The 27,508-nt window shown below is 42.7% G+C and overlaps 1 protein-coding gene and 1 long non-coding RNA gene across 9 annotated transcripts in view; one reads left to right on the top strand and one right to left on the bottom strand.

Annotated features, from left to right (window-relative positions):
• The window catches only part of PTPRG (protein tyrosine phosphatase receptor type G), a 548,154-nt gene that overhangs the window by 300,838 nt on the left and 219,808 nt on the right, over positions 1 to 27,508 (top strand). The gene's annotated exons all lie outside the window — the stretch shown is intronic.
• On the bottom strand, positions 3,992 to 22,203 carry LOC310838245. 2 transcript variants are annotated; one of them, XR_014560845.1, is made up of 3 exons: positions 22,007 to 22,203; positions 20,675 to 20,879; positions 3,992 to 4,535 (listed from the first exon to the last, which is right to left on the bottom strand). It is a non-coding gene; the product is annotated as an uncharacterized lncRNA (long non-coding RNA). The 2 variants fall into 2 exon arrangements; XR_014560846.1 differs by lacking the exon at positions 3,992 to 4,535 and adding an exon at positions 13,066 to 13,091.

The following is a 27,508-nucleotide window of genomic DNA, read 5'->3' as shown; positions in this document are numbered from 1 at the left end:
GTTCTCTAAAGAGAAATTGGATCAAAGGCAGTGCATTTATCTGACTGTTGTTACCCTTCTTTTAAAAAAATTGAAGCGTCAGTCTCATACACATGTTTGATTATGCTTTGTTTTCAGAAGGAAAGGGATTTAAGCAAAAAAGTTAACACCCTTCCTTCCAGTCCTATTCCTCTGTAGAATCAAGAGCAACATCCTTTTTCGAACAGATGAGCAGCCAAATTGCGGGGTGGGGGTGCTTCCAAAATGCTACAGACAACTTCCCTTTCGCAATACCCTCCCTAACCTTTTCCTGAAGTCTGCCTTGGTGTCTAGCTCCAGATCCTTGCATCTTCTCACTCCACCTTCCCCACCCCACCCCAAGTAAAGTAAAAGATTGCCAGGGCTGGCCCAAGACATTTTGGCACCTGAGGTGAACCACAGAATGGTGCTTCCCTGCTGCCAGGGTAGAAGGGTTGAGTCAAGCTCTACATAAAGAACCAGGGCAGGGGAGTGAAGATCTAAATCAGGAACAGAGGGGTGGGGATTCAAATCAACCTTGATGGTTGAAGTGCGAATCAAAAGCCATTGTGAGCGTACCACAGCTGTTGCTGTCATGGTGGCGGTGGCAGCAGCAGCAGGCAATGTATTCCTTGGAGGCTAGATCTGCTGCCGCAGTGGTCCTACCACCTGAGGTGGCTGCATCACCTTGCCTGATGGGTGGGCTGACCCTGGCTGTGGCTCGCTAGTAAAACACTTGCTTTGTCTGCAAGGGTTCCAAGGTTCAATCTCTTGGAGAGAGATCCCTTCCAGAAACCTTGGAACACTGCTACCATTAAGTGTAGATAATACCGAACCAAATGGACCCAACAGTCTGATTCGGGATAACACTCTTTCCAATAATATGATGAATTGCAAGGTTATAAGATGCTATTTAAAACTTTCATATTTGCACGTTTTCCCTTCGGGTTTTACCAAGGAGTTCTTTGCAAAGTCATAAAAGGCATGGGGATTTGGGGAGCATGGCATGTCAGCGAAAGGTTGGTAAAAAATGGATGCTACACTTTGCCTAAGCAGAAGCGCTTGCACAAAGCCACCATGGTATACCACCCAAGGACTTTAGCCACGTAGGAAGGCTGCTGAAGAGTATTCCATCTCGTGGCACACAAATGTGCAGTGTTTAACAACTCATTCTGATGTCTGTTTGGCAGCACACGGTGTCTTCAAGTGAAGTGGTCCAAGTTAAGAGGAGTTTGGAAAGTACTAGTTTGACATTCGATGTGAGATATCAAGGTTGTATTCAGTATAAGGTTGGGGGAGAAGAGAGGGACTAGTTTAGAATCTGCAACCATAATTTTCTTAACAACACATGAAATTTGACATGTGCCTTTTCCCCCTCTTCAGAGCCGCCAGCAGATGCATATAGTTGAAAGAGGTCTGCTGTTAATAGTGTATTAAACCAACTTCTGGTAAGCTAATGCAGAATGCAGAGTTCCCTCATTAGAAAACCTGTTGATACTTATGAGACTCTTGAGAGTAGCAACTTGTGCGATAACTAATACGTTGCCCGCTGTTGCTGCAGAAGAACATTTGCACAGAAAGGACACAATGTGTTCAGCAGTCATAATGTAGGCTGGATCATGTACCTCTCTATTAGCAGAGCCCCCACCACCTCTGCCATTTTGCTCACTGGCTGCGATTTTGCTCATTGCCTATTCATTTCTATGCAAGATGCTGATTATGTCTGTGAAGAGCAGAAATCAGAAGAGTGATTTCAATCATGACTGTGTTAATTTGATGTGAGCTTTCAGCTGTTTATGAGCTTTCGTCTTAATGGTTCTAATTGTCAGTTATAATGTGAACACCATTATACAATAATGTACAGTAATTTACTTAGTAAATGAGAATCTTGTTCCAAGGACCATACTGCAGCATGCCATGGAGACCTAATCCCTGCAAATTAGCGTGCTTACAGTGGCTAGGGCTTGATTCTCTGACAAGGGCCTCTCTTGAAATGGCTTCTGAATTTCACCCAGGCAAGTTAGTGCACTTTCCCAGTCCTTTTTCTGCATGATGTTATTAACTTAGTTAATAATAACAACAAAGACAATGCAATACAATACAATACAGAATTACATGGTAACTCTTTGCTGCTTTGGCAGAATCCATATGCACAGAAAGGGCATGCTGGGCTGGTTCACGTGTAGCACCAAGACATAGAATCGTAGAATTGTAGATTTGGAAGGGACCACAATGGTCAGGAACATTTTGCCCAATGTGGGGCTCAAACCCACAACCTTGAAATTATGAGCCTCATGCTCTACCAACTGAGCTGGATATGGCAGTACCTGAGCAAGCCTTGGACTCACATATGTCCTCACCCGCTCTCATTCAAGTACAGTGGTACCTTGGTTTACAACCCTAATCCGTTCTGGAGGTCTGGTTGTAAACCAAAACAGGTTGTAACCCAAGGCGCGCTTTCGCCAATGGGGCGTCCACCCAAAAATGGGTTGTAATCCAAAAAAAGGGACACGCACTTCCGAGTTTGACGTGGTTTTAATCCAAAACGGTTGTAATCCAAAGCGGTTGCAAACCAAGGTACCACTGTAGTTGCTTCCTCTTTAGTGCAAACCGTAGACAACTGTTGTAGCTGGAGTGCCAAACTGTGGCTAATTACCAGTTAAATTTATATCCTGCAGTTCTTCCATCATGGAACTCAAGGCAGCGTTCATGGGGTTCCTTAGGTGGTCTCTCATCCAGACACTAACTAGACCTAAACCTGCTTAGCTTCAGCAGTGTGGCTTTCTCGTGTACTGTTAGGGGGTTTGTATGTGCCTTCCAAACAAGAATTGCAAGCCACAGCTTCAAAACATGATAGGAGGGCAAATAAAAAGGGACAGGTACACAAAGCTCTTCCCTGTAACAAGGAACCAAAAGAGCATTGTCCCCAAAAGGGCTTTAGTGCTGTTTTCTTTCATGGAAGCCAAAGGTGCTGGAGGAAGAGCAGCTGTTGAAATGGAGGGCAATTTCAATAGCAGTTTGTGACATTGCTTTTGAAAGACAAAAACAGCCAGATATCGCAGTAGGGGAGTGCAAGCCCTTGGGCAACAGTAAAAAAGCTCTTTGGATCTCGGCATGTTTTTTGAGTCTCACAAGCCTCACAAAGTTTCCAAGGGACAAAGGTATGAACAGCGGCAGGTGGTGGTGCTCACCTGATCTCCTGATGGCTGAGTTGCTGCTGCTGCTTACTGGGACATGGGGGCAGTGGAAACATGCCTGGCAGAACCAATCTTGCACTCCTGACGGTGCATTTGCACTCAGCCAACCTCCACACTGCATCGCCTCTCCCCCTCTCCTTCCCAGCAGTGACTCAGCTGCCAGGAGGTCATGCAAACACCACCACGCTGACCACTACCAGATATGGGTTCTGCATTGGCTTATGGCAAAGTAATTCAATGCAATGATGCGGATTTTCATTGCATTTTACAAGGAATATGGAGTTTTACAAGAATATTGTCAGTGGGACCTTAATCCGGCATTATCCAGAAGGTTACGTGTGCAATACCTAAGGGGGGTTTATACATCTACTCTTGAAATACTTGTATTCTCTTCTGGTTTCCAAATAAGATGCACTCTGGAACAAGGGACATGACTTTACCCAGAAAAATAAAAAAATAAATCTGGATCCGATCCAATATATCTTCAATATAAAATAAACATTCTCATAATCCAGGTCAGTAAATAATAAATCAGCTAATTTCTGCTTGACAGACTTCAAGGATATTATTATTATTATTTATTTTCTATTTATTAAACTTAAATACTGCTCTTCATCTGAGGACCACCTGCTTTATGGAGGGTTTCATGTTTTGCGGCGTTTAAATTTCAGGCACGGCTTGACTGGTGATATACGCCAAGCCATGTTAGATGTATCACTCACTAGTTTGGCTTTCGTTGTCCTGTAAAGAGAAAGTGTTTGTTGACTGGAGAGAAAACAGTTCAGTGATCCTTCAGACTTAATTTTCTGATGATTAGCAGTTTTATGCATTCATCCAGTTATACATGTCATATAATGTGTTAATCTAACAATGTGTTTTATTACGTGGCTCGGCCTACTGGTAAATCCTACATTCGCTAATAAGCCTTCAAGCAAGAGAAGATAATCTTGTCTCCTTAGAGTTCCTCTACTGACTCATTCATTCCCCTGTACTCTCCCTCTGCTTGGAAGAACATCTTGGGATTGTCTTCATGAAGTATTCAGCATGGTCTAATTTTAAGGAAGAAGGATGGCTATAATTCTTATGAAAGCTTGCCTTGTTTGGGCTTTTCTTCTGTCCAAGACGGTTGTCAGTTACAGCTTGTGTTCATGTAATTGTCTGAGCTGATGCACTTACCCTGTTGTGATTGTCTCTTGCGTTTCCCATCTTGTGACTAGGGAATTGGATATGTCTTTAATTAATGATTTTATTGCAATAAAGTCTCCATTTTACAGCAGAATGCTTCATCTTCCAGTAGTGAAATATTTAATCTCCATCTGGCTGATCTTTTCAGCGAATGCCCTGTGATAATTAAGAGGAAATTGGGAGAGGAAGGTCTGAAATTAAAATGTGTTCTGCAGATGTATGGATGGTCTGCAGGAATGGTTTTGCATAGTCTAAGAAAAGAAGCTGTGGAGTAGAACAGCATAGTCTTATTTTATGGTATTGTCATCTTGCTGTCTGCCAGAGGCAACTAGCTTTCAATCATTCAAATGTCAGAGTGCATGTGGAATTTCAGTTTGAAGGATCCATCCATTGGGCACAGCACCATTAGACATTGATGAGAGCCTGATGGCAGCATTTTCTTTCCCCCTGAGGTTCACCTCTAGGATGTGTCAGTGCTGCTTCACTGTAATTATGATATAATGATAGACTAAAAGTTAGGCATCTTATCTCAACATAATTCCAATTTTCTACAAGTTTAATCAGAGTCTTGTGGGGCAGGGTGGGTGTGTGCTGTTGAGATCAGGAGAGATTTGTTGGAGGTGATGATGTTAGATAAGACTGACAGCAAGTTCCTAGTAGAAAGAAGTTATTTTGAATTGGAGAAAAAAATCAATAAAGAGGTTGGAGAATTTGACAGAGTTAATGAGACCCATTTAATGGAAGGCAACAGATACAGTGATGCTAATGCTTTAAAAATTACCGTAGATTCTCCAGCTCTAGAAAGCTAGAAGTGGACAAAGACCCCCCCTTTTTTTTTTTTTAAAAAAAAAGACATATCAGAGACACTAGGGAAATATTTTTACCGTCGAAGGTTATAAATAGTAACTAGGCTCGGCTAATAAGAGGCTAGATTGGGTTTTGAAATTATACCAAATGGATAGTTTCAAGATTCACATGAAATTGTATGTACTTTTATAAAATAAAATTGTAGCATGAATTGGCCGCTACTTCTTCACTCATATGCTGCATACTGCTGTTAAATCTATAGGTTTTACAGCTAAAACTCCATATGGTTTTTCTTGCAGCATACAAACTCTTGCAAATTACTCAACCCTTCAGAATTACCTACCCTAGACTAATCTTCAGATGTATGGGTGTAACCTAACTTTGACATTCATTGATTACAGCAGCCCAGGGCTTATTATCTGTTTAATTGGGAGAGCTGTCAGCTGATTAAATACTTTTTAGTTTATTAATCACCTGGTGTATTTAAAACTGATTGATCAATCACATTTAAATAAACCTAGATATTACCAAATCTTAATGGGGGGGGGGGGAATGAAGATTTGATTTTTCAACTTTATCATTCATTGGAGAGAAGGAAAGGCTACCCCAAATAAATCTTCCTTTTAAACTTAATTTAATTTCTATTTTGATATTCCATTGTTATCTAGCCTTTTCATTGGTTTCCTGTCTAGATTGCTCATCTATACAAGATATATTCAGAAAGGTCGCATCTTTGGGTACTGACAAACCTGAAATAGTCACTGGAAAGACTATTTTAAATATGTATTTTTCATTTGCTAGTATATTAAAGCGCCGGAACAAAGAGCCTCAAAAATCAAAAGCTGTGTCTTGCACCTACAGCTCCACTTCACCAATTAAAATCAAGTAAAGTTTCGTAAATTCAATCTACTGATGAAATCAGGGTTGGTGATTTTTTTTTTATTATGTGGATAATAACTAGGTGTCATCCTCATCTCGAAAGATTTTATGGGGTGCAGCCTTTGAATCATTGATTCTAAATATGTGTGTGCATGTGTGCGTGACCAGCTCCTCAATGCCATACAGATTTATTCACACCCACAATTACTGCAGCCTTTTCTGGCTCCAAGCTAGTCCCAAATCCTTGTCCCCATAGCCACTTCCTTTTCTTCCCATGGGCTTGAGTGAGCAGTCACAAGCACAGCCCCTCGACTGTTTGGAAAAGAGAGATTTTTCTTCCCGTGACAGATAAGAAGGTACATTCATAGGGAGTTTATTGATCATTCATTTGCCACCCAGCTGACTACGTTGCCCCAGCCACTCTGGGAGGCTTCTAGCAAATTATAAAACCACAGCAAAACATCACACATTAAAAGCTTCCCTAAGGGCTGCCTTCAGATTTCTTCTAAAAGTCAGATAGTTGTCTCCTGAGAACGATCTCTGTCTGGTTCCCTGTAACCTTACTTCTTGCAATGAGGGAACCACCAGAAGGCCATCAGTGCTGGACAATGGAGATGCTCCTTCGGGTATACAGGGTCAAGGAGGTCTAGGTAGTGTTCATGGTTCTCTGTCTCCCCATTTTATCCTCAAATCAACCCTGTGAGGCAGCTCACACTGAGAGATAGTGGCTGGTCCAAGGTCACCCCTTGAGCTTCAGGACTGGGTTGGTACTTGGACCTTGGCTTCCCAGGTCCTAGTCCAACATTCTAACCACTATGCCACAGTTATCACTGCCATTACAATATTTCCTTATATCTCAAGACAAGGACTTGAAAACCACCACAGCTACTAGTATCCTTGCTGTAGAAATCCATTCACTGTATACCACTATCCTAGGAAACACCTTTCTTTCCTGCAGTTTAAGGATGAGCATGAGTACATTTTAGCCTGTCCAATGTTTGGGAAAGAGAAAGTTATAATTCCTCCTTGGTTTTTTTGCAAGTGGTTACACACAATAATCAAGTTGTCTCTTAACCTCATTGCCTGAAACTGATTTCATATAGTTAAGCATATTAGGAATATTTGTTTCTTGGATGATTCTGCACAGGGCACTTCAAAATACCTTTAAAATAACTAACCCTGATTATCATTATAGAGAGTCATATGCACGTGTAGCAATTAGTAATTAAAGGCTTTCTCTGTTTACTATCCTAGCCCTTTTAGAGACTGGAATAATAATGCACATTCAGAATGATCTTCGGATGGGAAATCAAAACAGAATGGCCTGTCACCTCACATCTCTTGCTTGTAATCTCAGAGGAACATCTCCAACCGTTCCTTCACATGTGATTGAGACAGCTGGTAGGGAAAAGTTATGGTGGAGTGAATTTGCAAATGTGGCTATGATTCAAAATCAGATAAACTGACTGTATTTGCTTATAATTAGTAAGGGTAATTGTCAGGACTTATTGCCCTGTCATATCTTTATCGCAGCAAAGAGAGCTTTACCTGACAATCAGAGATAGCCATCGGATAATAGTGCTTAAAAATCAATTTGCTGATGCCTTATCCCTGAAATCGTGTTCTGTTCTCTGGCTAATTTTTATGTGTTTCGGCGGAGTGATATTAACAGTCAAAGATCCCAGAGATTGCCTTCGCTGTTCCATTATCCAAGCAAGCAGAACACCTTTTCTGTATTCCACCTCCTTATTTAATGTATCCAACTTCCAATTTGATGTTTCGCTGAGTGAGATTTATCTGTGTGTTCTCTGTTTATAAAAGGATGATGATTAAAAGATTGAAATGAGTACCAGGTGTAATATAAAATATACTTGAATCAGTGGTGCTTGCAGCGGCATGAAGTTAAAATGAAGAGAAGGTACCAACCTCATAAGATGTCTAATTTGTTTACTTGGCAAGGCCTAGAGCAGGTTGTACAGTCTGGGTTTGTACTGTGGCTATGTACATTACGTTATCTGCTTCTTATTTTTTATTTAATCATCAAAGAGATTATAAAATATTCATTAAAAAATACCAATATAATTATATGTTAAAAACAAGCTGACCTAAAAAATATTCAGTCTATAAGTAAAACCAGCAGTTCAGTAAATAAAAATTGCATGTTAAAATTACATGTATTGACATTTATTTATGTAATAGGATTTGTAGGCTACAGTACTTAATACTGCTTAGCTGAAACACTGGTCAGTGCTATGGCAATCTCCTGGCTTGGCTGCCCAATGTTTGTGGAATATCATTCATCATTTTTCACACGTGGCACACCCTTTGTCCTTTTGAAGCTGTTCACCCACACACTGCCATGCCCTTCTCACATCATAACATAAACTTGCCCAGGATTGCTGCATCTCCAGCTGCACAAGTGGCTTTCCAGGCCAGGCAGAGCTACTGTGCCACCTTTCCAGCAGATTGGTCACCGTTGCTTTCTTTGGGGAGGAGGTTGGCACAGTGGAAGCACACCAGCAGGAGCACGGAATTGGCTCCACCGATGCATTTATACCACATTGACTTTCCCACTCCCTTGCACCTTCCATTCTCTCAAGAAGCAGCCTTGACTCACCTGCCAGGAAGCTAGCATGGCGGCTCCATCTCACCTGGCAAGCTGCTTCTCTCCGGATTTTGGAGTCACATAGGGCACCATTGAAAGTTTAAACACCAAGGAGGTCCTCCCTGATGCTGAATTCTGCATAGCAGTTGTGGATTCCAAAAACATTGTCAGCAATTCTTTAATTCTACTAAGTCAGGGACAGTCTTTAGGGTTTCCTCCAGATGTTGTTGGACTACATCCCTTACAATTGGGCTGCCTAAGAACTTTTCGAGAGGGGGTCATACCACATTGGTTGCAGAGGCAGATTTAGGGTAGCACAACCATTTTGCTCACACTGGGTACCAAACTGAGAGGGTTTCACAGGGGGCACTGTAACAATGACGAGCAATGGAAGGTGGGAGTGTTGGGACACCAAATTTTGGGGTTGCACAGCTACCGCTGAAATGTTAAAGCCCAAAGTCTGCCACTGATGGTTACCCCTTTGTTTTGTATTACAGTTTTGTAATCCCAGCACAGAAGTAGCTTGCCTCTTTGAAATACGTGTTCATGTAGAGATACCCATCTATGATGCATGACAGCCCCCTTCCCCAAAAGTGCCACCCAAAAAGGGATATTTCTAATGAATCCAAATGTTCAAACAGTTCAGTTTTATAATTAAAGATGCTATGGACCTCGGGAAATTGTGACCAGCTAGATATGACCTGTTTAACTTGTGCTTTTACTCAATATCTGATTACAGAAACAAGCCTGCTTTACAGTTGTGGGCGGGCAGGTGGGAATTCAGCCACAGGTAGAGGAATGAAAAACTGGCCTGGCAGGTTGTCTTCAGAATACCTTAGAAAGACAGCCCATCCCCCACCTGTCTCCCCTCTCCATTATTGATGGGCACTTTGCTGAGACATGCAAACTGACAGATATGATCCTCCTGCAGGCTTTACTGGAAGGTGGAAGGTTCAGCATTTCTTCCCTAGCAGGGTTTTCTTCAATTTAAGCAGATTATGGTGTGAAAGATGGAATGAGAGATCAGAGTTGGCAGGAAGCTGTGATTTGAATAGGACCTTCAATTTCTTTGACAAGAGTAATGTTCTTATGAATGGAGATGGACCCCTGGTCTGTGATGATAGGTAGGAGGATTGCCTTTAGGAATGATAGGCATTTTGGACAATGAGCAAATTGATTCGCTAAAAGCAGGTGTGGCACACCTTCCTTGGAATTAGAGTCACCTAGCTGCAACTTCTGTTTAACATGCTGGTAAGGCAGTGTAGTTTCTTGTTGTTCATTCTCGTTGAAGAAAAAGGTCGACGTGGATATAAAGTGGGTAAAAATATTATAGGCTCTGGTTTTCTACTGGTCTTATATTTGATGAAAGCAGGACCAATTTTTCTCTGAAGCGGGAAGCAATTTGGGCTTTCCCAGCAAGGACCACAATGAGTAAATAAAACTGCAGATTAAAAGTGTACGTGTTTTTCAGGTATTTGCCTGCAAAGTATTAATTGCATCAGTTTTACCAGAATTACATGTACGTTTTTGTATTTCACATGGCTGTTCAGAAGGATTTAGTTTTAGTTATGTCAAGACAGTAGCTGTAGGATATAGCAGATATTTTTATGAATGAATAAAAATAAATATGTAGTGCCTATGAGCAGTGAGAGACAGGACCCCCCCCCCGACCTCTGGGTCCTCCAGCTACTACTCCAACTCAGTGTGTTCAGACTGGATATTACAATTCTGTAGCGCCCTCGTCTATACAATTCATATTTGAATGTGACATTAAATGACAGAGTTAGAAGGAACTTCAAAGGTAATCTAGCGAAAAGGTCATCTAGCAGCTGGTGCAGGAACCTCACCACTAAAAAAAAGGCTCTGTCATCCAGTTCTTGGGCACCATGTGACTAGGGGTGGGGTGGGCATGCCAGGAAAATGAGCTGGTTGGAGCTATGCTAGATGTTGTACCATCTACATAGGGCTGTAGTGGTGATCTGCATTTTCTTCAAATCACCCTTGCAGGTGCCAGTGGTGTACAGAGCTGGAAGCACATATGGAAGGAGCAGCAAATGGACATTTTAGCTTTGTACACACACACACACACACACACACACACACACACCCTTTCTCTAGCTCTGGGTCTCCAGCTGTTTTTGGACTAAAACTCCAATTATCCCTAGCTAGCAGGACCTGTAGTCTTTTTGCCTGGGCCGCCCAACTCCTCCATGCACACTGCACCAGACTCCAGTTGGTTGTTATCAGGTTTATGTAAACAAGCAAAGTAGATCTTCAAGCCTGTACACCTAGCCTTGATTTAAAAGCAAGAGCACAGGAACAAAACGTGTGATGGTGTCTTTGCCTGGCTGCCTTGCTCTCCTAATGTTCTCTCATCATAGAAGCATTGAGTTGGAAGGGACTATGAGGGTCATCTGGTCCAGCCATCTGCAGTCCATGACTCTTTCACCCAACATGAGACTTGAACCCATAACCCTGAGATTAAGAGTCTCATGCTCCACCAACTGAGCTATCCATCAGACGGTTGCCCTTGCGTAAGAGGTTTTCAACCTTTTTGAGTCCATGGCTCCCTTGACGAACTACATTCAGTCTGCAGCACCCCGGGGGGGGGGGGTGTTCAGGAGCCCAATTATGTCACCCCATGCCCACTTGCTAGCTTACTCCGAGGTACCCCAGGACCAGCCCCAGAGGCTCCATTCGCCTGGAGAGATTGTAGCCAGGCCTGCTACAACAAACAGCTATGCAAGCCTGTGGGAGGCAGAGATGCAAGAGGACATCAGAGGAAAGGAGGGAAGGAAAGAGGGACAGAGGCCAGTGTTGCCCGTGGCACCCCTGACCAAATTTCTATCGTACAGGTGTGGTAAGGAACATCTCTGCTGAACAAGAAGCAGAAATGTCACAGTTTCCTTCCCTGCCTCCTTCTCTTTCCTATTTCTGCACACTGACCTATAAAGGAAACTGTGTTTGCAGCCTATTTCTGATTCACGGAGCATCTTGCAATGCCTTAAGTCTGAGACTTGCGGGCTTTTCATTCCAGTTCTGTGGTGTTTGTGGTTTTTTTCTTATATCAGTCCTAAGAACTGAAGGTTGTAGATGCTGCAATGTATTTTGGGGGGATCAGAAGAAAAGGGTGTCCCCTCCTCAAGCCCTGGAATTCTGGAAACTGTTACAAAAGCCTGGGAGTAAAGCTGTTGTTTTGTTTCAAAAATAAATAAATGTGAAAACTAACCTCTTTGTATAACAGAATACAGGCAAGTGTTTCCCATCATAAGCGTGAGAAGCTAGGGAAGGAAGTGATTTATGGCAAGAAGCAGGACATAAGATCAGTACAAATCCAAACTAGGTCATGGCTTCACCTCTGATTGAGCTTGAGATTATATAACCACAGTGATAAGATAGTGACAAGTATTCCAACAAGACTCCATTTTTCTGGGTTTCTTTGAAGGGAGTGATGAGTTTAGCTAATAAAGCATCAGTTTCTAGCGTAGGTGAATCCTGAAAAGTAGCAGAAAGGTGTAGCTATAAAGTCAGTCATTGTTGACAAAACTCTCTCTGCTTCAAGCAACTGGATAATTTTTAGGTGCCTTGTTATTTAGATACGGGTTTTTCCTTTGCTGTCCTATGCAGGTTGAGGGCTGAGGGAAGGAAGAATTAAGTGGTTGTCAGGTTGTTGTTTTTTGCTGTATCCAATGGAGTTGGGCATACGTAGCATACATTCCTCACCAATGTGGTTTTCAAAACAAAGTCCTGAAGTTTTCAAAACAGGCAGGACCTCCTTTGCCATCACAAACACAAAATGAGTTGATGTAGCAGAGTTTGGACTGTGCACTTCAAGCAATTGGGTGTCTGGGACGATCAGGATGATGATAATGATAATAATAATAATAATAATAATAATAATAATAATAATTTATTATTTATACCCCGCCCATCTGGCTGGGCCTCCCCAGCCACTCTGGGCGGCTTCCATAAAAACCAAAATACAGTAAAATATCACACGTTAAAAACTTCCCTGAACAGGGCTGCCTTAAGATGTCTTCTGAATGTCAGGTAGTTGTTTATCGCTTTGACATCTGCTGGAAGGGCGTTCCACAGGGTGGGCGCCACTACCGAGAAGGCCCTCTGCCCGGTTCCCTATAGCTTTGCTTCTCGCAATGAGGGAACCGCCAGAGGCCCTCGGCGATGGACCTCAGCGTCCGGGCAGAATGATGGGGGTGGAGACGCTCCTTCAGGTATACTGGACCGAGGCCGTTTAGGGCTTTAAAGGTCAGCACCAACACTTTGAATTGTTCTCGGAAACATACTGGGAGCCAATATAGGTCTTTCAAGACCGGTGTTATATGGTCTCGGCGGCCGCTCCCAGTCACCAGTCTAGCTGCCGCATTCTGGATTAATGATGATGGCAGTTTTTCTCCACTGGTCTGGAAAATGAAATAAATAATGTACAAAACTCTGTCCACTGTTTCCAGATGCCCATGAAGTGTGGTTCTCCCCCCCCTTTCATGGTATATAACTGAAAGAACTATAAAGGTAAAGGTAAAGGGACCCCTGACCATTAGGTCCAGTCGTGGCCGACTCTGGGGTTGCGGCGCTCATCTCACTTTATTGGCTGAGGGAGCCGGTGTACAGCTTCCGGGTCTAAGCCGCTTCTGGCGAACCAGAGCAGCACACGGAAACGCCGTTTACGTTCCCGCCGGAGCAGTACCTGTTTATCTACTTGTACTTTGACGTGCTTTCGAACTGCTAGGTTGGCAGGAGAAAGAACTATACTTTTCTCTAAGTAAGCATTTCCATATTTTTCTCTTATACATATTGGTGCTACGTTGGAACCAATGTTGTAAATAAATATGATTCCTCCATTGTTGCAAGGCATTTGTTATATGATGCTCAAACAATTTCCTAACCAATAAGGTTACTGTAATGGTTATATGGGGTTGCTCGTGCGTAAGTTGCCGCCACTCCTGGCTAGGTGGCCTGGTTAAACCTTTCCTGGCTGGACAGCCCCTCACTTCATGGCTGTTCAGTCGCTGGCAGAATCCGACAGTGGGCGTTTCTTAAACCTTTACCAACATAAAAGTTGTTTGACGCCCAGTCTCCTCCTACTCTCCCTGCGCGGAAGTCTTCTGCGCAGGGAGGGCGTGGGTAGCGGAGGACCTGTGCTCTCCCCGCTGGTGTCCAGCGAAGAGTCTCTGAGCCTGCTCTCTGCTTCCCCCATTGGCCCCCCTCCATCCCTGGTGTTGCGCTGATTTTCTTCCCCAGCCGGAGACCTGCCTCTCTCCCTACTTGGCCCCTCTCCAGCATCGTCGTGGAGCCTCGCCTCCTCCTCTCGTTCCGATGGCAGTTCCCTGTCAGTTATCTATTACTTGGGGTAATCAATGTATTTAAGTAAACTCTTACCTGTTTTAGAGATGCCTGTTCAATACAATAATATGTCCTTGTGTATTATAAATCAGTAACTCTGTAAAGATTGTCATGGTGGCATTGCTATTTGAGATGAAAGTAATATTTGGAAAGGAATGGTACTTGACAATGTATGGGATCTTGCCTTTCAGACTTACATTTAAAAGTCTTGTGTATTGACTATTTTTCAGCTCTGATGCAGCAAGGTTTTTATAACTCAGGTTTTTTTGGGGGGAAGAGGTCAGAGATGAATATGAAGGGTGGATTTCAGTAGGCTTAAGCGTGTTTAACTGTTGAATTGTGGCCCAGTGTTCGCTTCAGGAGACAGCCGAAAATCTGATTATATTTGATTTAATCCTGAACAGGATAAAAACAGAGTGCAAACTCTTGGCGGGTGGGTATGGGTGTGTTTGAGCATGCAAGCACAAGCACGTGCATGTATCTATGTGGGGGTGGGGGGACTGCTTCTTTTATTTATACGACCCCTATGCTGCAGAGAGCAATCCACCCAGTCTATAAAGTGTGCCATGTTGGGCACCAATATCAGCAAACCTCCTTTTACAGTGCACAGACGCAATAACTTTCCATCAAAAGAATTATCTTGCTTGCTCGGCTGCAGTGTCAGTTATTTAAGCCCCCCAGGCTCTCCTGTGAATATTGCAGGTGGGTTGCCAGCGTACAGGAGTGTAATAGAAGCTCAGGTGGGAGAAGTTTATCTGCTTGCGTACGTGTTGCTGTGTCATATTCCTGCATTTCAGTGTTATGCCTTACTTTTGAAGGGGAGAAAGATTTTTTCTGGACAGCGATCCAAGCTATGTGCCCCAGTCCCTCAACATATATTAGTAAAATAGATCTAAACTGAATGAGCATGCCAGGTATAAAGGGTTGGTGGGCTGAAACTTAACTGTGCAGGAGTTAGAGAAGTCCTTCTAAAGCAGAGGGGCAAGGGAACCTCCAGGCCCTTCATTCTGCCCTCTTCCTTGTTTCTCAAGTGCCTTTCCCTAGGCTTCACCACCCGCTTCAAGTGCCTTGAAGTATGACAATGCTTCTTGCATGCCCGCCCATATGCAGGATGGAGAGAGGTGTGTGTAGGAAGCTCTGGTTTTTATGTGGCTGGAATATTGTACAAAGCTGAGTCACTGCTGCTTACTAGGTGGGGAGCAGGGAGGCAACAAGGAGGTCAGCACAGTGTAGACGCATCAGCAAGAGTGCCAGATTGGCTCTGCCAGTGTGTTTGCAGCGCACCAAACTCCTTACCACCTCCCCGCTCCTTCCTAGTAAGCAGCAACAGCTCAACTGTTTGGGATGTCTGATGAGCGTTGCCCAGCCACACTGTCCACTACTGGCTATTCCTCATGCCAGCTCTCAGTCTCAGCCCCCTGGAATGTACAAGTGCCAGGAACAGGCGGTGCCTGGAGAGAGCAGCTTGCCTAGGGCAGTAGAGCGAGTTCAAATCTGAGCTGGGACATTTTCATTCACAGCTTAATCTTTTAACCAGAACTCCATTCTAGCTCTCTAGGCTTTGAGTTCATGTCTCTTGTGGGGAATATTTGCTAGTGCATAAGACTCATACAGACACAGAGCATGTGAGATAGAGAACCTAGCAATGGAAACATTGGTATTTAAGTAAAGGAAAAGTGTGAGTCCCAAGTATTATTCAGCTGATCTCAATTACCTGCGTGCCAGGTGGGATTCACATTCTTTTGTGCATGTGGCACTTAGGTCAGGGGGAAAAATGGTGCTTAAATATTTTCACAGTTGCCTACTGTTTTATCTCGAGCAAGTTAATTACTGCCTGACACCATACAAAAGGTGCTGTATAATAGCAGCTCTGCTTAATTGTAATAGAATATTTTGCATTGCTAGGAAAGATCTGAAGGCCACAGTGTGTATGTCACAAACATTATTAATGAGCTCCTTCTGATACAGGCAGGTGTGTTCTCATTCATTTTGGGTTAACTTACCCCAAATCCCATAAATTTTGAAGCACGTTTTCTTTATTAGTTCATCTTTTCCAGGTTTGAACTCTATCAGTGAAAACCGATTCCACAATATGCATTGCCCCTGGAGGTGGTGGTTTATTTGCATTAGGTGGTTGTTTTGTTTGTGGTGGTACTGTTACCACCACAAACAAACATATACATCAACATGCTGTTCTAAACAAATAAAGTTGCACTCTGGATACTCAGTTTTCTTGTTTCACTGCCAGCATCACAGTCCATTTTTGTGCTGACAATTTGCTACTGAGCAGTTAGAATATTTATGAACATTCACAACATGACAAGCAGACCATCTAACGAGGAAGTTACCATTATTATTATTATTATTATTATTATTATTATTATTATTATTATTTCAAAGACTAAAATAGTTGCTTAATTAGAAATAAAATCCATATCTCAAGTACTCTCTCAAAACCTGGAGGATTGAGGACCAAAAAAATTAACCAACTGCCTAAAAATGTCATTGAAGCAGATCAGTAATGCTGTTCCAGACTATCAGAGATCAAAAAACTAATTTCCAACAGTTCTGCCACCCAGGTTTCTGTGATATCAGAGTGTTCACACAGCAGCCCTGAATTTGGCAGTATAATGTTGATATTAGCTTGTGTTCTGATGAGAAGAATTCTGGAACAGTCTTTGTTAAGGTAGAAGAGGGAACTGTTCTAAAAAGGAGTTGAATAAATATTTGATTGGTCAACTAGGATAAACTTTAGTGCTTCCTAGATAAACTTGTTATTTTCAAGGTATCAGAAGTGGCTGTGGGCAGATTTGGCATAAAAGGGCTCAAGTTACAATATACTATGTGGATCATGATAGGAGATTGCAGGACTTGTTGAAGGCTATGTGTTGGAATTGTGAATTCAAGTGAAGGCTTTTTGAAGAGGTCATCTGATGAAGAAGTTGGAAAATTGCCAGATTTAAGAACTCTGAGAACTCTATATCGCTGGTAGGACTCTGCAAGCAATTGTATTAAGGACTTGGCTGTGGACTTTAAACACAGCAATGACTTTGAAGCAAATAATCCTCTCTGGGTTCAGAGAGAGAAGACCACTTTTAATATATGTAAAGTGTGTGTATATGTACGTGTGTATGTTGGTGTTGTCCTAGTAAAGACAGCTCTGCTAAACAGCTGTTTTCTCTGGTGAGCTTAACTGCTGAGTTTCCACAGCACATACTAAAAGATTCAATCCGCCTCTCTTTTTTCATTTTCTATCTGTCTTTGATTTCTTGAGAAAATATTGCAGCTGCCTTTTCAGAGGCTGAAGGTAAAGCTTGTTTTCTTTAATTATATGATTGAAAATCATATGAAACCACCAGTCTGTTGCTTATTATTTGTATTTTGATGTGCTGTAATAATTTGCTTGGTACCTCATTGCACATCACCTAGAACTTTATAGCACATAAAGCAACTGATAAATATAAACAACAATAGCAACAACGTTTTTAAAATTGATTTGAATCTTTTTTCTAGAATGACATTCTACTGTGACTGTTTTCATGGTAATGTATGTGGAATACATTTCTGGAATAAAGACTATATATAATGCCTTACCTAGACCTGCTTTAATGATTGTAAGAGAAATAGTATTTCACTGTGGCCTGATTTGCACATCATGGGAAGGTAGAATATGAAAGAAGCCTTGGCCAGAGGTCGTGGTTAAAGGTAAAGGTAAAGGTACCCCTGCCCGTACGGGCCAGTCTTGACAGACTCTGGGGTTGTGCGCCCATCTCACTCAAGAGGCCAGGGGCCAGCGCTGTCCGGAGACACTTCCGGGTCACGTGGCCAGCGTGACATCGCTGCTCTGGCGAGCCAGAGCTGCACACGGAAACGCCGTTTACCTTCCCGCTGGTAAGCGGTCCCTATTTATCTACTTGCACCCGGAGCTGCTTTCGAACTGCTAGGTTGGCAGGCGCTGGGACCGAGCAACGGGAGCGCACCCCGCCGCAGGGATTCGAACCGCCGACCTTTCGATCGGCAAGCCCTAGGCGGCGAGGCTTTTACCCACAGCGCCACCCGCGTCCCACAGGTCGTGGTTAAGGACCACTTAATCACTATCTTGGGTTCAAATGACATGCTAAGTCAAACCTTGGCTTAGCTGCAGTGCTGTATGGAGCTAAAGTACTGGATGGCACAATGCAGGTGATATTTCCTCCCTGGGTGCTAGCACATTTGCTTCAAGCGATAGTTTGGCTTAGTATTATGTGTGAATGTGGCCTACCTGTTACGGAAATGCCTCCAGTGGTTGGAAGAGGAATTGCTGTTAATTTTCTGCTCGTGGTTCAACTTTCCCTGGAAACAGCCACTGGGAATAAATGCTGAGGGTATCAAAGACGCTGTTGCAGAATATCTTGATATTCTTGCATATTTTAAGCAATATTAATGTAGCCTACTCGGGGGGGCACCTAGCTCCCATTTTTGATGAAAGTGAAAGGGGGTTTGACAGATACATGAGTGTCCTGCACAGAAATAGCCCATCGGAGAGGAATCCCTGGTGCTGAGAAGTTTCATATCAAAGCCGAACCATTGCATTGAAGGCTCTCTCCTAGTTGTTAGAACCAGCGTTGATCTTTCCAAGCGATCCCTTGCTAGTGTCTCGTGTGTTTTGTTAGGAGTGCTCCCTCCCCGCTCCCCAAATTCTGTCAGTGATAAACTAATTACACGCCATACATTTTTAATGCTTTAATCTCCCATCATTTTCCTAGAGAGGAGTAATCCCCTTTCCAAACAAATGCCATGCATGGCCAGGCACTCATTGCGAAATGTATGGTTTTCATTAAGCCCCCATTGTTAATAAGAAACTTAATGGATGTTTCAGATAGAAATGGAAGGGCAGGCAAGGCAGTGCAAGCAGCATGCTGAACGATTGCAGCAATAATACTGCACTGCCAGTACAGTGCCAATAGCAACGTTTCACCAGTATTATGTGTGTGTTCGTTCATCTTAGAGTTGGAAGGGACCCATGGGTCATCTAGTCCAACCCCCTGCAATGCAGGAATCCCAGCTAAAGCATCCATGACAGATGGCCATCCACCCTCTGCTTAAACACCTCCGAGGAAGAAGAGTCTACCACCTCTCGTGGGAGTCTGTTCCACTGCCAAACAGCTCTTACCATCAGAATGATTTTCCTGATATTTAGTCGGAATTGCCTTTCCTGTAACTTGAAGCCATTGGTTCGAGTCCTACCCTCCATAGCAGAAGAAAGCAAGCATGCTCCCTCCTCCATGTGACAGCCCTTAAGATATTTGAAGATGGTCTCATGACTGCAGTTGGTGGGTCCAGAGAAGTGACACAAACTCATGCACTCACTCACTTTTTTCTCTTACAGACAAATCCCTAACCCTCCCCTACACACACACAAACAAAATCCCCACCACATACCCTCTTTCTGTCTTCCCAACCACAGGACACAGGCTTTGTTTTATACTTTAAAATTGTTATGGGTTGTATCTAGCCTTAGTCATTTTTTCACAGCAGACCCATTGAAATGAATAGACCTGACTCACTTAGGTCCCTCGACTGAGCAACGGTTAGTTGGCTACAACCCTAGGCAGTTTGTTTTAAATGAATATTTTAGTTTTGTCTTTCGCGAACTGCTTAGAGGCCTTTCGCTTTAGTCGTTAAATAAACACACAAAAGTAAAATAAGGCAGCGTAAAAGAGTGACTTGCACCCTGCTTCTTAGCTCCAGCCATGCATTCTGTCTGTCGCCTTTCCTCCACTCCTGACCAGGCCCTCATTCCCAAGTAAACTGTTCCAGCTGAGGAGGCCTCCCTCAAGGGAACCAGACACCTAGGGCAGCGAACTGCTAGCTGGAGTTCCTGTTTCCCATGCCATTCCCTTCCTTCCTTAGCCTTCCATCCCTGCCCTTTCATGGACAATGTCCCCACATGAAAAGTCTTTGGTGAGGTGAACATACCAAAATACCATATTTTTCAGAGCATAACACACCCCCACTTTTAAGGAAATGGGGGGGGGGGGTTGCTCAGAGTTGCTGAGCCTTTTTTGGGACAGGGGATTGTCGACAATCACTCAGCTGCCTGACCACATGCCTCAACAAAGCCACCAATCATCTGACCGGCTGCCAACAATCTCCTGTCCCCTCTCTGCACTATCCATGTATAAGACGACTACCAATTTTGAACATTTTATTAAAATAAAAAAACCATCGTCTTATACAGTGGTACCTCAGGTTAAGTAGTTAATTCGTTCCGGAGGCCTGTACTTAACCTGAAACTGTTCTTAACCTGAAGCACCACTTTAGCTAATGGGCCCTCCTGCTGCAGCCGCGCTGCCAGAGCATGATTTCTGTACTTATCCTGAAGCAAAGTTCTTAACCTGAAGCACTATTTCTGGGTTAGCGGAGTCTGTAACCTGAAGCGTATGTAACCTGAAGCGTATGTAACCTGAAGCGTATGTAACCCGAGGTACCACTGTACACGGAGAAATATGGTATATGGAAGTGAAGCACTCAATGAAAGGATAAAGCATAAGTGGCCATGGAGGGAAGCACAGTATAAAGATACTGCTTTTCAGTATACCTGATATTTACAGTAACTTCTTCTGCTCTACCTTAGAAGGAGAGGGATAAAAGGGTACAGTACCTTGGGAGATGAAAGCCAATCAGAAAGGCCGCTTGTTAAACTCGGTGAAAAATGAACTCTGAAAAAGGCAGGTGTGGTGATCCTTTGAGGACATTTTGGAATAATTGTACCAATAATGCATTAAAATGTCACCAGGGGGACTGATTAATTGGTGTTGCCTTCATTTTTCTCTTCCATTTGCTTGCATTCTTGTCCTGACGGCTTCCTAATAAAAAATAAAAATAGCGATGTTTGGCCCCACCACTATATATGAAGTCTTTTATTACTGCAGAATGACATATGTGAAACCTTGCAACTGACATTCATAGACTTAAATGCCTACTCCTTCAATTGCTTTATTAATGCATTGGCTTTCAGTGTAAAAACAAACGCACCGAAACCCTTGAAAAATTCCGATTATGACTGTGACATTTATCATTTTATAATAGAAGCATTAGTAGCTTCTGGACTGAATGTTGGCTCACACATTTTCTGCAATAGAAATCTCAACTTTCATTTATTAGCTTAATGTTAACTGCAGGTCTGTTTTCACAAGAAAAGCATGCCTCACTTTTCCATCATATAAAAGTGATGCCACCTTAACAAAGGTGGTTGAACATGGGGCACACAGCTTTGCTGCCCAACGACGTCATATGTTACAGCTTGTAATTATTTTCCATAAATGACAGTGACTGAGGTCTGCCTTTCCATTGGCCAGAGGGCCCTCAAGTAGTTAATTTTCAGTGACATGAAAGGGAAGCAAATGGTTCACTGTTTAATTTATTGTGGTGGTATTTTGACCAATGGGGGAAGATGCTTGTGAGATTTTCTGTCTCCAGTGCCAAAGGGCCTTGGGTACTATGTACATTGACTTGGAGGTGGGGTGGGGAATCCAGTTTGCTGCTCTGCCTTGGGCAACAAAATGATTTACAGCACTTCTTCCAGTGATGGTGGGCTGCTTCTCACAGCTGGCTTGCTTCTTTTGTGTATTCTTAGGATGCTTGTAGGGACACGGGTGGCGCAGTGGGTTAAACCACAGAACCTAGGACTTGCCGATCAGAAGGTCGGCGGTTCGAATCCCTACAACAGGGTGAGCTCCCATTGCTCGGTCCCTGCTCCTGCCAACCTAGCAGTTCGAAAGCACGTCAAAGTGCAAGTAGATAAATAGGTACCGCTCCGGCGGGAAGGTAAACGGCGTTTCCGTGTGCTGCTCTGGTTCGCCAGAAGCGGCTTTGTCATGCTGACCACATGACCCGGAAGCTGTACGCCGGCTCCCTCGGCCAATAAAGCGAGATGAGCGCCGCAACCCCAGAGTCGGCCACGACTGGACCTAATGGTCAGGGTTCCCCTTACCTTTATCTAGGATGCTTGTAAAGAAGCAGGAGAAATGTTTGCATTTATGTAATCGTGTGAATAGTCAGCTGCATATCTGGTGGGAACAAGGGCCCACCCAGAAAGTAGAAATATGAAGCAGGCAGGTCACCAAGCCATTTAGCAAGTGAACAAACGGGTTGGGCAGTTTTGAGCACAGCTTGGCCTAAGGAATCAGGCCACAGGAATCAGGCTCTGAAGCTTCATAGGAGGACCAAGTGGAACCCTATTAGCTTATTGACTCCTCTGCAGAGATGGTAGCCATGGTAACACTCTCTGGCCTTCTGCAGCCAATGATGATCATAAACCCTCCAACATTTCTCCAATGAAAATAGGGATGTCAATAATAATAATAATAATACCCCGTCCATCTGACTGGGTTCTCCTCAACCACTCTGGGTGGTTTCCAACATATATAAAAACATAATAAAACATTGAACATTAAAAAAACTTCCCCATACAGGGCTGTCTTCAGATGTCTTCTAAAGGTTGTATAGTTACTTATCCCCTTGGCTCGGGGGGTCAAATAACTCCATACCCTCCAAAATTTCTCCGATGAAAATAGGGACATCTTAAGGAAAAGCGGGACATTCTGGGATCAAATCAGAAACCACGACGGCTTCTGTAAACCTGGGACTGTATAGGGGCACTTGGACGGCCTGAAATCATACAAAAATGGAAGGCCAACTTTGTATCTTCATATGTTTACTTCACTGGTAAGATTAGCCTTCAGGAAGTGAAAGGCCTGTGGCGAGTTAACTCGGGTTTGATTTTCCTATGTGAATTTTGCTAGCACTGAAACTAATGGGGCAAGTTAATCATAGCGAATTTTAGTCCCATTGATTTCTGTTAACATAGTCTGAGTCTAAAACTATGGCCTGATTCTCATGGTAAAGTAGGCTGGGCTGTGGTTCACTGAGACAGCACAAATGGGTCCCAGAGAGGAGCTCACAGCCAGTTTGCTCCTCCCTGGCCCTTTTTCCCCCACTGTGCTTTGCCGAGCTAAGCCAAAGTTTGGCTTATAGTGTCGTTGGAACCCAGGTTCATGGTTGAGCTCTCCTCATTAATCACGAGCAGTAGCCAAGAACCTTCTAGGTCAGACCTGCAGTGCATAATAAGTTTTAAAACCTACCTTTAAGTTTTCAGAAGGGAAATGCTTGTGACATCTCTGAATCATGGTCTCTGGGTATGGCACTTCTCTACTCCATCAGAAAACCTAGGAATGATAGAAATACCACCAAGAAGGCATGGTAGAAATAAGTAATCTGCTTGTTGCTTTGGGATGCATTTTTACTCATTTTACTTTGTCATTCACTTGATTCACTGAACTGATTCCATTATAATGGTTCACTTATGTATGCAACTACCTGGGAAAAATAAAGATAAAAATCCCCCTAAAGCATTTTATTGAGTTCTTGGTCCAGAAACAGGATAATAAATAAGCAGAAGCCCAAATGCAACTGTGTGATTGAAGAAGAAGGAAAGAAAAACTGTGGACTGAAGGGAAGGCAAGGAACATCACCAGCAAAATGGAAGGTCAAAAATAGCACCTGCGATCAAAGATCCAATTCAGTGTGTTTTGTCTTGTGTGTTATACAGGAGACAGTGTTTCTACCTGTCTTGATTATTATTCTTTAGTCTGTTGGGGTTTTTTTTCCCAAGAAGCAATTTTGTGAATGAATAGTTTTGGAAGTGCAAGTAATTTCATCTACCTTTTGCCAAACAAACAGGCAATGTTAGCCGCAGGGAAAATTACATAGCCTAAGAATATTGCACAATAAATATGTTGTGTCACATAGACACCATCTGTAAATTATTCTGATAGACAGAACAGCTTGCCTGCCAAATTCTGAAACATGGTTTTGCATAGTACAGAAGTGTGGTAAAATAGCTCAGGGGGATTCTGGATCAGGTTGCATGAATTAAATGTTGACCTTGAACTTGCGTACATCACCTGCAAGACTGAACAGAGTGTGCTTTGCCTTTCAGGTGGCAATTGGTAGACTGTTAACTCTTTGTTTTATTTTGTGGACACATTTTAAAATGTTTTTAAAAAAATCAAGCATAGAAATATATAGCTCAGATATTTCAGTTGTGAGGCTGTGCCAGTACACTTCAGTATATTAAATATTCTACGGGGTAAGGATAGCTAAAAGTGATAAGAGAGAGCATTGGCAATGGAGCTGAAGACATTTAGCACTCTAAAGAAATGTCTGACATCTCTTTGTGTCACTCCCCTGTGAAACAGATGATCCAATCAAGGCATGCTATATTTTCTCATGCTGTGCTTTTTGCACCTTTAAGTGTATACTGATTTATTTAGACTCACTACTTTGTCTCTGAAATCACTGAATATTTGCATTTAGGAATTTCTTCCAGTCTTGACTCCGGTACTGCTATGTACTTTATAGATGAATCTTTGGTACCCCATTTCAGTAACATGGAAAGGCCACTAATTTAAAAGCATCTGATTTGTTTGGTCTAGTCTTTGGTAAAAGCATGGAGTTTGCTCTCTCATGATCCAAAGGCGGTCATAGCTTTCTCTCCAGATGATTTGGTGAACAACATGATTGGCCATTGCTGCAACCTCAATGTTCTGTTGCACCAGCAGAGTTGGTTCTGTCATTTCCAGATGACAGGACTGGATAATTAAGGAAAATTCATTTTCATACATGACAGTATAGCCCCAGAGATCAAGCTGTAAGTGATTGACAGCTACCATGGGGCAAAATCACTAATTAAGAAGCTTGACCAGTTGAAGACACTGTTGATGGGTGTCATTTGGCATGTCACGCTCCAATACTGTAAATAAAGATCTAGAGGAGGCTGGAACTGAGTTGTGTGCTCTGTCATTAATTTGTATAATGGTGTTTTATCACACTTTAGTAGCACCCGGAATAAATTTCATGTGTTGGAGGCCATGGCAAAGTACATACACCATCCAATTGCACCAGATATCTTTTCAAATCCAGCCTTTTCAAATCCAGGACCCACATTTAACCCAAACATGGTGGGGGTGGTGCTATCTTGGCTCATCTTGGATCAGGCCCTGACCCACTAATGGGTCCTGATCTGCCAGTGGAAGACCAGTGAGCTACACAACATAAACAACTGAGAAACCCCACTCCCTTTTAAAATGAAGTTGGCATGTCTTGGATTTGAGTGCCAGTGGATTAATCTGTCATAGAGATGGGCAGACAGGAAGCAGCTCTGTTTTCCTGTGGATATGTCCATGCCCAGTGATTAAATGACCCCTAGAGTAAGGGCAGTAATATATACCTATCCTGTTTTTCAGCCAGAACTCAACAGAACTCAGTTCTGGCACCTCTCAGGTGGGTGCCATTGCCGTTATAAGAGAACAAGGGAGGCATTCAGGGTGGGTTCCAGCACCTGTTTTCCAGAAAAATAGCACTGCCTCTTCATCAGCTTTCAAACATGCTTTCATGTTATTCTAACATGTATATATGCAGACAGCAAATCTATGGCCAAAATGATCATTACCCAAATAATGATCAAGTTGGTGACATGCTTTCCAAATGTCAGCATTGCTTTTTGAATGTTATCTTGCCATTTTTGAAACAAATGGTAAAGAGGAGCACTTTCTTTCATACTTGAAACACAGAAAGAACTATCGTAGGTCAACCATGGGACAGAAATGGCTGTATTCATTTGCACCACTCTCGACTGAGAATGAGTGCTTTTGAAATAGTTTAAGATATATTCCCAGTAGCATAAAAATACCATCATGCATTATGTAAAGACATTACGTGTTGTGTATATAAATAACTTCACCCTTTATCCTTTGCTGCCTCTTATCCCTGGAATTGCCTCCCAGAACATCTGTTTGAGGCCACCTCTCTTACTTATTTTCAAATCCATCCCCAAAGCCCATTTTTCAAGCATTTTTTTTAAAGTGCCATCTTTGAAACAATCACAAAGTCCCCATCCCTGTGCTGTTTTCATGGGACTGTTTTAGTGCATATTTTAAATATTGATGTTTATATTTTCATGTTTCAATCAGGTTGTTTTAGTTTGTGTTTTAATCATGGATGTTTATAGTTTAAAGTATGTGTCATTAGTTTTTGTACTTGCAAACTGCTTAGAAGCCTATTTTGGAATTGTTGTTGTTTAGTCGTTTAGTCATGTCCATGGACCAGAGCAGGACAGACACTCCTGTCCTCCACGGCCTCCCGCAGTTTGGTCAAACTCATGCTGGTAGCTTTGAGAACACTGTCCAACCATCTCGTCCTCTGTTGTCCCCTTCTCCTTGTGCCCTCAATCTTTCCCAGCATCAGGGTCTTTTCCAGGGAGTCTTCTCTTCTCATCAGGGGGCCAAAGTATTGGAGCCTCAGCCTCACGATCTGTCCTTCCAGTGAGCACTCAGGGCTGATTTCCTTCAGAATGGGGAGTTTTGATCTTTTTGCAGTCCATGGGACTCTCAAGAGTTTCCTCCAGCATCATAATTCAAAAGCATCAGTTTTTTGGCGATCAGCCTTCTTTTATGGTCCAGCTCTCACTTCCATACATCACTACTGGGAAAACCATAGCTTTAACTATATGGACCTTTGTCGGCAAGCTGATGTCTCTGCTTTTTAAGATGCTGTCTAGGCTGGTTTTTGGAATTAAGCAATGTATAAATTATATCTACTGTAGCTAATGGTTGAATTTGTGTAATTGAAATTAACGTGTGTTCTTCCCCTGTTTCAATCCTACTTGCAACTGTTGCTTTTGTCTCCTCTGTCCTGATTTCTAGACTGCAAAATCTGTCCTCTTTTACGATGTAAAATTCATGGTGATGTATACATTGAAATATACAAAGAGAAAGCTGGTTTCTAAAATCTCACACCTAGTCAGTGGCAGCTGAACGAACAACAGCAACAACAACAACCCAAAACAACATATGGTATTGGTTTTTCAACATAGGGTATAGCTTACAAATTCACACAGTAATCATATACTGTACATGCCTATGCAGGAATAGTGAGACTTACTCCTACTTACATTGGTATAGGGTTTTATACGTAGGATTATTAGACTTTAGTCTCCTGCTTTCTCAAAGTGATTTATCAGTTGCTGTCCCTTTAGTCAACATAAAGCCCTCCTTTGTCCTTGACACCCAGATGAACCACTGATAATGCTTGCATGAGTCCTGATGCATCTTTGTAGAATCACCGTGGATAACATTTGATTGATTCAGAGTGAGGTTAGATAGTACATTCTTATCTCCATTACTTCTACTATTGACGAGCATCCAGAAATCATGCTAGTGAAAGGAAACTGTTAAGAATTGCCACTGGGCTCTTCAAAATATGGAAGATTTTTTGTGTCTGAAGAGAACTGTGGAAACAGATTAATGGAATACAGCTGTGGCTTTTCTATCACTTGAATGGGTGATAGCCAACTAAGTCATACTTACAGGTAGACCCTTTGATATTATGACTACCAGAAAACCAATACAGTACTGCGTTTAGTGTGATGAAAGAT

Source organism: Podarcis gaigeae (assembly GCF_964106915.1).
Source record: "Podarcis gaigeae genome assembly, chromosome: 2".
Lineage (NCBI taxonomy): Eukaryota > Metazoa > Chordata > Lepidosauria > Squamata > Lacertidae > Podarcis > Podarcis gaigeae.
The sequence above is the reverse complement of the archived record's forward strand: the minus strand, read 5'-3'. Positions and strand labels throughout refer to the sequence as shown.